The following is a 12,080-nucleotide window of genomic DNA, read 5'->3' as shown; positions in this document are numbered from 1 at the left end:
GTATACATGGACTTTGAAAAAGCGATTGATAAAGTGCCACATAATAGGCTTGCCAGCAATGTTGAAGCCCATGGAATAAAAGGGACAGTGACAGCATGGATACGAACTTGGCTCAGTAACAGGAAACAGAGTAGTGGTGAACGGTTGTTTTTCCGACTGGAGGAAGGTATACAGTGGTGTTCCCCAGAGGTACTAGGACCACTGCTTTTCTTGATGTATATTAATGACTTGGATGTGGGTGTACAGGGCACAATTTCAAAATTTGCAGGATGATACAAAACTTGGAAGTATAGTGAACAGTGAGGAGGATGGTGATAGACTTCAAGAAGACATAGACATGCTGGTGGGATGGGCGAACATGTGGCAGATGAAATTTAACACAGAAAAGTGCAAAGTGATACATTTTGGTAGGAAGAACAAAGAAAAGCAATGTAAACTAAAAGGAACAATTCTAAAGAGGGTGCATGAACAGAGAGACCTGGGGATATATGTGCACTAATCATTGAAGGTGGCAAGGCAGGGTGAGAAATTAGTTAAAAAAGCAGACGGGACCCTGGGCTTCATGAATAAAGGCATAGCATTAAAAAGCAAGGAAGTTATGATGAACCTGTATAAAACACTGGTTCGGCCTAAAAGTGTGGCATCCAATTCTGGATGCCACACTTTTAGGAAGGATATGAAGACTTTATAGAGATTGCAGAAAAGGTTTACAAGAATGGTTCCAGGGATGAGGGACATCAGTTACGTGGCTAGACTGGCGAAGCTAGGGTTGTTCTCCTTGGAGCTGAGAAGGTTGAGAGGAGATTTGATAGAGGTATTCAAAATCATGAGGGGTCTGGGCAGAGTAGATAGAGAGAAATTGTTCCCATTGGCGGAAGGGTCGAGAACCAGAGGACACAGATTTAAGGAGATTGGCAAAAGAATAAAAGTTGACATGAGGAAAAACCTTTTTACGCAGCGAGTGGTTAGGATCTGGAATGCACGGCCTGAAAGGGTGGTGGAGGCAGACTCAATCGTCGCTTTCAAAAGGGAATTGGATAAGTACCTGAAGGAAAACATTTTGCAGGGCTATGGGGAAAGGGCTGGGGAGTGGGACTAGCTGAAGTGCTCTTGCAGAGAACTGGCACGGGCTCGATGGTCCGAATGGCCTCTTTCTGTGCTGTAATCCTTCTATGATTCTATGATTTTACTGTAATTCTGAGTGTGAATCTCAGCATAATTTAATTAAGAAAAATGTATCATCACTCTATTTTCTTTGTGGACTTTGGTATTTCACAAGTACAGGTCAAATTAAGCCAGTTAATGTTTTTACACCAGGGTCTACCCATGAAAAGCTGCAACCAGTATTGAACAAAGTAAAGCTTCAAGTAAGACAACAGCCAAGCATGCCCAGAAAGTTCCTTTTGAGGATAATAAAACATTTTTAGAAGCTACATTTTAGTAGTTTATTTGTAACATGTAAAGGCAGTTTTGACTTTGGGTGACAGTGGAAAATGTCGGTTTCTATTAAGCCGCTTTGTTATACATTACTCCTGATTTTCATTTTGGAAATTAAAATTGAGACAAGTATAATGGGCAGTGTGATATATTTTTACCACATCACTAACAAACACACTACACACAAAATTGCTCTTAACAGAAAACTCTCATCATGTGACCTTGCCACATGATCCTTTATTATTTATATCAGTAGTTGCAGTACATCAGCAGGCCACTAGGGGGAGGTTCTATTACAGGCAGCTGAATCAATATCGCTTGTTTTACATTGTTACCCAAAGTCAAAGTTACCCCAGACAAATTTGGGGAGAAAGATTAAATAAACATGCCCGCACCTAGATTTGGGCCGCTCAGAAGCCAACAGCTCAGTTTAGGCGTTTCTGCCTTAAGTTTGTGCGCAATCAACAATAGGAGAAGCTAATCTCTGATTGGTTGCAGTCCCGCCCACCAAACCCATGTGGTTCTGACAAGTTCCACCCTCACCTACCAAATGGTCTGATCGGTTGATGCTAAAAATCTCCATTATCAGTGAACAAAAGCTGATTTTGCCTGTAAAATACTGACAAGCTGACACATGGGCTTAAAAGCCGACTGTCAACTTAGGCAGCTGATACTTGGGATGTGTGTGTCTTAGTAGCAAATAGTCTGCGATTTTGACATGTGCTGCATGTGTGTAATGTAAACAACTTCCTCTTCTGTATGTGCTATGTCATAACACTCTAAATTGTCTTCAAGTCAGAGCAGATGTCTGACAACTCCTGATCTATCTGTTCGAGTTCAAAGCCTAAGTCATCTGAAAGCTCAGTAGAACTTGAATTTATGTAGCATTGTTCACAACCTCAGGCCATCATAAAGTGCTTCACAACCAATGAATTGCCCTTGCAATGCAGTCACTGTTGTAATGTAGGGAAACGTGGCAGCAAATTTGCATACAACAAGGTCCCCAACAATGAGAAAAATTAACAGATAAGCTTTTCTTTGGTGGTGTTGGTTGGGGGATAAATGTTGACCTGGACAGCGGGAAGAACTCCCCTACACTTCTTCGAATGCCATGGGATCTTTTCCACCATGAGAGGCAGTCGGAACCTCCGATTAATGTCTCATTCAAAGGACAGCGCCTCCAACAGTGCAGCACTCCCTCAGTACTGCACTGGAGTGTCAACCTAGCTTATGTGTTCAAGTCCGGTACTCAGGACCGGACTTTCGGCTTCATTGTCGGCGATTTTCTCGGTGTTACCGCTGGTTTTCCGCCCGGCGAGAGTTTCCATGTAAGTTTTTGAACGTTATCGCCCACATCTGAAGTCGCCCGCCGGGACCAAACCGCCCACATGCAATGCCGAGAACAACAGCCAGGGCGTAAGTTTGGCCTCAACCACCGGCGTCCAGATCGCCATGAGACCCGCCCTGTAAACACTGCTTAAACAGGGCGGTAAGGGGGGACCCTGCAAAGAAAGGTAAGTGAAAGGTTCTTTAATTATTTTTTTTTAATTTTAACATGGCGATTAGGGTTAAAACTGTCTTGGGAATGCTTTGTACGTTTTTATTTTTTTTTAATGAAAATGTTTTTTAAAGTTTTCCCCCCTCCCTAAGCCCAACCGCAGCCTCGGACTAAATTTTTCTACTTACGTCCATCATCATCATAGGCAGTCCCTCAGAATCGAGGAAGACTTACTTCCACTCCTGAAGTGAGTCCTTAGGTGACTGAACAGTCCAATATGAGAGCCACAGACTCTGACACAGGTGGGACAGATAGTGTTGAGGGAAGGGGTGGGTGGGACAGGTTTGCCGCACGCTCTTTCCGCTGCCTGCATTTGACCACTGCATGCTCTCGGCATTGAAACTCGAAGAGCTCAACAGCCTCCTGGATGCACTTTTTCCACTTAGGGCGGTCTTTGGCCGGGGACTCCCAGGTGTCAGTGGTAATGTCGCATTTTATCAGGGAGGCCGTGAGGGTGTCCTTGGCTCATTTGCCGTGAAGGAGCTCCGCTTTTGTTGACAAGAGGCTCCCAAGGTATGGAAAGTGGTCCACATTGTTGAGGGCTGCGCCATGGATCTTGATGACTGGGGGGCAGTGCTATGCAGTGAGGACAGGTTGGTGGAGAACCTTTGTCTTACGGATGTTTAGCGTAAGACCCATGCTTTCATATGCCCCAGTAAATACGCCGACTATATCCTGGAGTTCAGCCTCAGAATGTGCGCAGATGCAGGCGTCGTCCGTGTACTGTAGCTCAACGACAGAGGTTGGGGTGATCTTGGACCTGGCCTGGAGGCGGCGAAGGTTAAACAGCTTCCCGCTGGTTCTGTAGTTTAGTTCCACTCCAGCGGGGAGCTTGTTGACTGTGACGTGGAGTATGGCAGCCAGGAAGATTGAGAAGAGGGTTGGAGCGATGACACAGCCCTGTTTGACCCCGGTCTGGATGTGGATTGGGTCTGAAATGGATCCGTTGGAACAGGTGAAGGATGTTGACAAACTTTTGAGGGCATCCGAAACGGAGGAGGACGCTCCATAGACCCTCATGGCTGACAGTGTCAAAGGCCTTTGTAAGATCGAAAAAGGCCATGTATGAGGGCTGGCCCAGCTCCCTGCATTTTTCCTGCAGCTGTCGCGCTGCAAAGATCATGTCTGTTGTGCCCCGTAGGGGACGAAATCTGCATTGTGATTCCGGGAGGAGCTCCTCGGCCACAGGGAGAAGATGGTTGAGGAGGACTCAAGCGACAGCTTTCCCAGTGGCTCATAGCAGGAAGATTCCCCTGTAGTTGCCGCAGTCGGACTTGTCCCTTTTTTAAAGATGGTCACGATCACTGCAACTCTCAGATCTCCCGGCATGCTCTCCTCCCTCCAGATAGAGATGAGGTCATGTATGCACGCCAACAGCGCCTCTCCGCCATACTTTAGCGCCTCAGCAGGGATTCCATCCGCTCCCGTAGCCTTGTTGTTCTTGAGCTGTTTAATGGCTTTGCCTACCTCGTGCAACGTTGGGGTTTCACTGAGGTGGTGGCAGGTCACATGCTGCGGGATGGAGTCGAGAACACTCGAGTCAAAAGCAGAGTCTCGATTGAGGAGATCTTCAAAGTGTTCCTTCCAGCGGGCTCTGACAGCCTCGGTGTCTTTGATGAGTGTTTCCCCGTTCTTGGCCAGCAGTGGGGTGGGGCCTTGGGTGTTTGAGCCATAGGTGGCCTTGACTGTGATGAAGAATCCTCGCATATCCTGGCTGTCGGCCAGATGCTGTATCTGCTGTGCTTTTTCCATCCACCACCTGTTCCAAAGGTCACGGGTTTTTTGTTGGACCTCAGCCTTAAGCCGTCTGTAATGTTGCTTTGCTGCTCCCAAGTTGGGTTGTTGCTTGAGGCTCAGAAATCCTCTGCGCTTGCGATCTATTAGTTCTTGGATCGCCATTCCGGGTAACGACCGCCCATTTGTCTAACTTTGTACTTACCTGCCGAGAAAACCACCGACAATGAGTGCAATGCCCAATTTCTCGCCGGGCGATCAATTCTACTTACTTTTACCTTCAAAATGGAAATTCTCGCCCGCTTTTTTAGCCAAACGTTAGCGGTCCTTCTCAGCGGGCAATCGGGCGTTGAGGGCCTTTATGGAAAGTCTGTCCCTCAGAGTGCTATCAGTGAGCCAAGGCTGACATCTGTAACAAATGAGCCCTCGGTAGTTTGCTGCAAGCTATGATCCTGGATCTGTCAATGGAGCTCTGAGCATCTGGCATTGTGAGGAGAGCTAATAAGAACATAAGACATAGGAGCAGGAATAGGCTATGAGGCTTGTCGAGCCTGTTCCACTCTTTAATAAGATCAAGGCTACCTCAACTCCACTTTCCTGCCTGATCCCCATAATACCTTGATTCCCTTAGAGCCCAAAGAATATCTCTGTCTCAGTCTTGTATATACTCAACAACTGAGCATCCACAGAGAGAATTCCAAACATTCTCAACTCTTATGAGTGAAGAAATGTCTCCTCATCTCAGTCATATATGGCCGACCCCTTATCCTGAGACTATGCCACCTAGTTCTAAACTCTTAATGATTTTTTAAGAACAGCAAGGTGCCTGAGATATCACACAATTATTGAAAATTGCTTGTAGCTTTAAGCTGACCATCTTAGCCATTAGTGAATAGCATGCTGGAAGATGTATTCTACAATTTTCAATTGCCTGGCGAATTTAATTTTTTGTGCCCTTTGGAAGTTCATTTGCAGAGCTACCAAATTGATTTATTCCCTCTTTCTAAAAAGAAATTGACCTCATGTCCTTTCACAAGGAAGAACTATCTCTCAGGTATAGGGGGTCATCCAATTTCAATGTGGCCTTGCAGATGATGCTGTCCTATGGCTCACTGCGTGTTTAACACCCTGCCCCATAAACACATGCTTCCTGGGACAAACAGCCTGGGCTCGTTTTTGAGTCGCTCTCGCTTGACCTTAATGGCCTCAAAATGGAGTCGGTTTCCTCCCCGCCCCATTGACACCAGCGCCATTTTGAAAGGGGCCTACTGCCAGGTGTCCGAAGTGCCGGTCTGATTCAGGCCCTTTTTGATGTGGAAATTGGGGTCCACCACATAATTAGGACGCAGATTGCCATTTTAGGCCAGAAACTGGTGGGAGCCGGAACCGGGCAGCCTCCAACCATGGTGATGGGAGATCGGAGGCCTCTCTAACGATAAGTGCCAAAGTATTTTTCTGGACACCGGAGGAGCAGGCGTGCAACTCTGGGGCCCATAAACATGATCAGGCCTGCTGCCTGGGACTCCCACCCGCCAAGATGCCGGCCCCTCTCCCCATCACTCGTCCCCCCAACAATTTAGTTTGCTGGCAGCAGCTCCAGCCCAATTTCCAGTCTTCAATCTGGCGAGCTGCACTGGGGTGCCTGTTTGAATTTAAATGAGGCTGAAGCCTCAAGATCACATGGTGGGGGGTGGAGAGTGTGTGGGGGGGGCGGGGGGGCGGGGGATGAAGGGGGTGGAAGTTTTGGGAGGAGGGGCTGGAGGGTTTGGGGTATGGAGGACATGGAGGTCATGGGGGTGTAGGGGGTGGGGGTTGGAGGGGGTGGGGCAGTGGGGGGGGTGGGGGTTGGAGGGGTGGGGCAGTGGGGGGTTGGGGGGTGAAGGATGTGGGGGTGTGGGAGGATGGAGGGTGTGGAGGCTGGAGGGTGGAGACTGTGGGGGGTATAGGGGGTGCGGGGTGTAAGGGGGGGTGGAGGGAGTGGGGGTGGAGGGCTGGAGGATGTGGGAGGAGGGGCTGGAACATGTAGGGGTGGGGGGTGTGGAGAGCGTGGATGTTGTGGGGGCTGTGGAGGGTGTAGGGGGTGGAGAGCGTGGAGTGTGGGGCAGTGGGGGGTGGGGGATGGAGGATGTGGGGGGGTGGGAGGGTGGAGGGTGTGGAGGCTGGAGGGTGGAGGGTGTAGGGGGTGTGGGGTGTCGGGCGGGTGTGGGAGTGGGGTGTGGGGGTGTGCAGGGTCAGATGATGGGGTGTCTGGGGTTGGAGAGTGTGGGGGATGGGGGCTGGAGGTTGTGGAGGGTGTGAGGGGTGGAGGATGTGGGGGGTAGGGTGGGTGGGTGTCGAGGGTATTGGGGTGGCGGGTCAGATGATGGGGGGGTGTGGGGGTGTGGGGTATGGGGTGAGGGATGGGGAGGTGGAGGGGTTTGGGATATGGGGGAGTGTGGGGTGGGGGGGGGTGGGGGTTGCTGTGTGCTGGGTGTAGGGTGTGAGGGGTGGGGTTGATCCACTTCGCTACTGGAATGGGCGGCCGCACAAAAGTCACAATCTACCCTCCTCCCCGTCTCTGAATTGACACTGCTGCTGAGAGAGCCTACATTTGACCAAGACTGTTCTCAACCTTGGTGTCATATTTGGCCCTGAAATGATCTTTCGACCACATATCCGCCGCATAACTAAGACCGTCTATTTCCACCTCCATAACATCCCCCGTCTCCGCCCTTGCCTCAGCTCATCTGTTGCTGAAACTCTCATCCATGCCTTTGTTACCTCTAGATTTGACTATTCCAACGCACTCCTGGCTGGCCTCCCACATTCTGCCCGACGTAAACCAGAGGTGATCCAAAACCAGGCTGCCCGTGTCCTAACTCGCACTAAGTCCCGCTCACCCATCACCCCTAAGTGCTCGCTGACCTACATTGGCTTCCAGTTAAGCAATGCCTCAATTTCAAAATTCTCATTCTTATTTTCAAATCCCTCCATGGCCTCGTCCCTCCCTATCTCTGTAATCTCCTCCAGCCCCACAGCCCCACGACATGTCTGTGCTCCTCTAATTCTGCCCTCCTGAGCATCCCTGATTGTAATCACTCAACCATTGGTGGTCGTGCCTTCTGTTGCCTGGGCCCCAAGCTCTGGAACTCCCTCCCTAAACCTCTCCGCCTGTTTACCTCTTTCCTCCTTCAAAACGCTCCTTAAACCTACCTCTTTGACCAAGCATCTGCGCTAATTTCTACTTATGCGGCTCAGAGTCAAGTTTTTAAATCATATTACTCCTGTGAAGTGCCTTGGGACATTTCAATATGTTAAAGGCGCTATATAAATGCAAGTTGTTATTATAAACAAGGAATAGCAAGCCGCTACTGAACCAGATTCAGATGGAACTATGTTCAATGATCATGCAAGTTAAAACTACTCTGAAGTTGCATTTATATAGCACCTTAAATGTAGATAAACGTCCCAAGACGCATCATAGAGTTGTGAGGAAATATGGAGAGCGAGCTAAAGAAGGAGAGATTAGAGGGGTGACCAATAGCTTGGTCACAGAGGTAGGCTTTGGAGAAGCAGAGGAGTTGAGGGAAGCAATTGGGTGGCTGAAGGCAAGGCCGTCAGTGGTGGGGCAAAGATACATTACAACAGTGACTACACTTCAAATGACAGGAGCTGACGACTGCTGAATGGACCACCGCCTAATCCATTCTATCATCAACATCAACATAGGCCCAAAGCGGCGACGGCAGCAGAAGCAGTGCCGCAAAAAAAATCAATGCCAGGGCACTCAAAGACCCAGCTAAGAGAGCCCTATACAGCCAGCACCTCACTGCCAACCTGGTGACCCTTGATGACCCCAAGACGCAGAATGCCCACGGCGCTTGGTCTACCCTCCAGGCCTCCATAACCAGTGCCTGCGAAGAGACGCTCGGTCACTCAACCAGGAAACACCAGGACTGGTTTGATGAGAATGACCAAGAGATCCAAGAGCTAATAAATCGCAAGCGCAGGGCATTTCAAAACCTATAACAACCCAATTTGGGAGCAACAAAGCAACATTACAGATGGCTTAAGGCTGAGGTCCAACAAAAAACCCGCGACCTCAAGAATAGATGGAGAAAGCACAGGAGATTCAGCAGCTGGCTGACAGCCATGATGTGCAAGAATTCTTCATCGCAATCAAGACTACCTATGGCCCAAGCACCCAAGGCCCTGCCCTACTGCTGGCCTAGAATAGGGAGACACTCATCAAGGTCACCGAGGCAGTGAGGGCCCACTGGAAGGAGCACTTCGAAGATCTCCTTAGCCGAGACTCTGCCTTTGACACGAGTGTCATCGACTCCATCCCGCAGCATGCTACCCGCCACCATCTCAGCAAAACCCCAGGCCTTTTCTACAAGGTTCAAGGTAGAAAAGGCCATTCACCAGCTCAAGAACAACAAGGCAACGAGAGCGGATGGAATCCCCGCCGAGGCACTAAAGTATGGCGGAGAGGCACTATTGGCACAAATACATGACCTCATCTCTCTCATCTGGAAGGAGGAGAGCATACTGGGAGATCTCAGAGCTGCAGTGATCATGGCCATCTTTAAAAAAGGGGACAAGTCCGACTGCGGCAACTACAGAGGAATTTCCCTGTTATCAGCCACTGGGAAAGTCGACTTCTCCCTTTGGCTGAGGAACTCCTCCCGGAGTAACAGTGCAGATTTCGTCCACTACGAGGTACACCGGACATGATTTTTATGGCGCGACAGCTGCAAGAAAAATGCAGGGAACAGCACAAACCCTTGTACATGGCCTTCTGTGACCTTACAAAGGCCTTTGACACTGTCAACCGCGAGGAACTATGGAGCATCCTCCTCCGTTTCGGCTGTCCCCAAAGGTTTGTCACCATCCATTGCCTGCTCCACGACGACATGCAGGCCGTGACCCTTACCAACAGATCCATCACAGACCCAATCCACGACCGGGCCGGGGTCAAGCAGGACTGCGTCATCGCGCCAACCCTCTTCTTGATCTTCCTCGCTGCAATGCTCCACCTCACACTCAACAAGCTCCCTGCTTGAGTGGAACTAATCTACAGAACCAGCGGGAACCTGTTCAACCTTCGTCATCTCCAGGCCAGATCCAAGACCGTCCCAACCTCTGTCGTCGAGCTACAATACGTGGGCGACGCATGGGACTGCGCACATTCAGAGGCTGAACTCCAAGTTATAATCAACATATTCACATGTACGAAAGCATGGGCCTTACACTAAATATCCGTAAGACAAAGGTCCTCCACCAACCTGACCCTGCCACACAGCACTGCCCCCCGGTCATCAAGATTCAAGGCGCTGCCCTGGACAACGTGGACCACTTTCCATATCTCGGGAGCCTATTATCAGCAGGGCAGACATCGACGACGAGGTTCAACACTGCCTCCAGTGCGCCAGCACAGCCTTCGACCGCCTGAGGAAAAGAGTGTTCGAAGATCAGGCTCTCAAATCTGGCACGAAGCTCATGGTCTACAGGGCTGTAGTGATACCCACCCTCCTGTATGGCTCAGAGACATGGACCATATACAGTAGACACCTCAAATCGCTGGAGAAATACCACCAACGATGTCTCCGCAAGATCCTGCAAATACCCTGGGAGGACAGACAGACCAATGTTAGCGTTCTCAATCAGACCAACATCCCCAGCATCGAAGCACTGACCACACTCGACCAGCTCCATTGGGCGAGCCACATTGTCCGCCTGCCCGACACCAGACTGCCAAAGCAAGCGCTCTACTTGGAACGACTACACGGCAGGCGAGCCCCAGGTGGGCAGAGGAAACATTTCAAGGACACCCTCAAAGCCTCCCTGATAAAATGCAACATCCCCACCGACACCTGGGAGTCCCTGGCCAAAGACCGCCCTAAGTGGAGGAAGTGCATCCGGGAGGGCGCTGAGCACCTCGAGTCTCGGTGCCGAGAGCATGCAGAAATCAAGCGCAGGCAGCGGAAGGAGCGTGCGGCAAACCAGTCCCACCCTCCCTTTCCCTCAACGACTGCCTGTCCCACCTGTGACAGAGACTGTAATTCCTGTATTGGATTGTTCAGTCACCTGAGAACTCACTTTTAGAGTGGAAGCAAGTCTTCCTCGATTTCGATAATGATGACACTTCAAAACTACTTCACTGACTGTAAAGTGCTTTGGAACGTCCTGAAGTTGTGAAGGGTGCGACAGAATTGTAAGTTCTTCTTCTTCTTCCTCACAGGGAGGCGAGGGTGCACAAGAGACCAGAGTCAGAGGAATGGTGCATGGGTGGGGGGGGAGGTTTGTGGGGCGTGGGGTAGATGGGAGGGGATGCAGGGCTGGAAGAGATGACAGAGATTGGGCGGGGGGGAGGAGGGGTTTGAGACAAAGGGATTTAAACACAAGGATGAGAATTTTAAATTTAAGGCATTGTGGGACTGGGAGCCAGTGGAGATCAGGAAGGTCAGTGGTGATGAGCAAACAGGACTTGATGTAGGATAGGATATGTGCAGCAGAGATTTGAATGCGCTTAAGCTTATTGAGGTTGGAGATTAGGATGTCATAGCACTGGCAGGTCAAGAGAGCGCAGAGACCAATTGCTTCTGATGGAAGAAATAGACATTTGATAATTTTTACAATGGATGATCAGATATGCATTGAGATTTCCAATGAAATATGTGAGCCCATGTCCCCATATCAGGTGTTAGTTGTGGTTCAGTGGGTAATACTCTCGCCTCTGAGTCAGAAGGTTGTGGGTTCAAGTCCCACTCCAGAGGCTTGAGCACAAAATCTAGGCTGACACTCTAGTGCAGTGCTGAGGGAGTGCTGCACTGTCGGAGGTGCCGTCTTTCAAATGAGACATTAAACCAAGGCTCTGTCTGTCCTCTCAGGTGGACGTAAAGGGTCTCGTGACACTCATTTGAAGAAGAGCAGGGGAGTTCTCCCCGGTGCCCTGGACAATATTTATCCCTCAATCAACATCACTAAAACATATTATCTAGTCATTATCACATTGCTGTTTGTGGCAGCTTGCTGTGCGCAAATTGGCTGCCGTGTTTCCCACATTACAACAGTGGCTCCACTCTAAAAGTACTTCAATGGCTGTAAAGCGCTATGGGACATCCTGAGATAGTGAAAGGCGCTATATAAATGCACGTTCTTTCGTTCTGTAGTCGGAGCTGATGGATATGCCCACAGAGAACAGAGATGTGAAATACATTCAACTGAATACTACCGATGGAAAAAGTAGAATTTCAATAACACCTACTTTAATCAATTGGGATTCTTATCTCGATCCTGCTCATTAGAAATAAACTGGCCATGAACAGATGTTAATGGGAGCACTCTGATAACTGTTAAGGTAAAGTGG

This window comes from Pristiophorus japonicus, chromosome 13, assembly GCF_044704955.1.
Source record: "Pristiophorus japonicus isolate sPriJap1 chromosome 13, sPriJap1.hap1, whole genome shotgun sequence".
NCBI lineage: Eukaryota > Metazoa > Chordata > Chondrichthyes > Pristiophoridae > Pristiophorus > Pristiophorus japonicus.
This window is presented reverse-complemented; position numbering follows the sequence as displayed.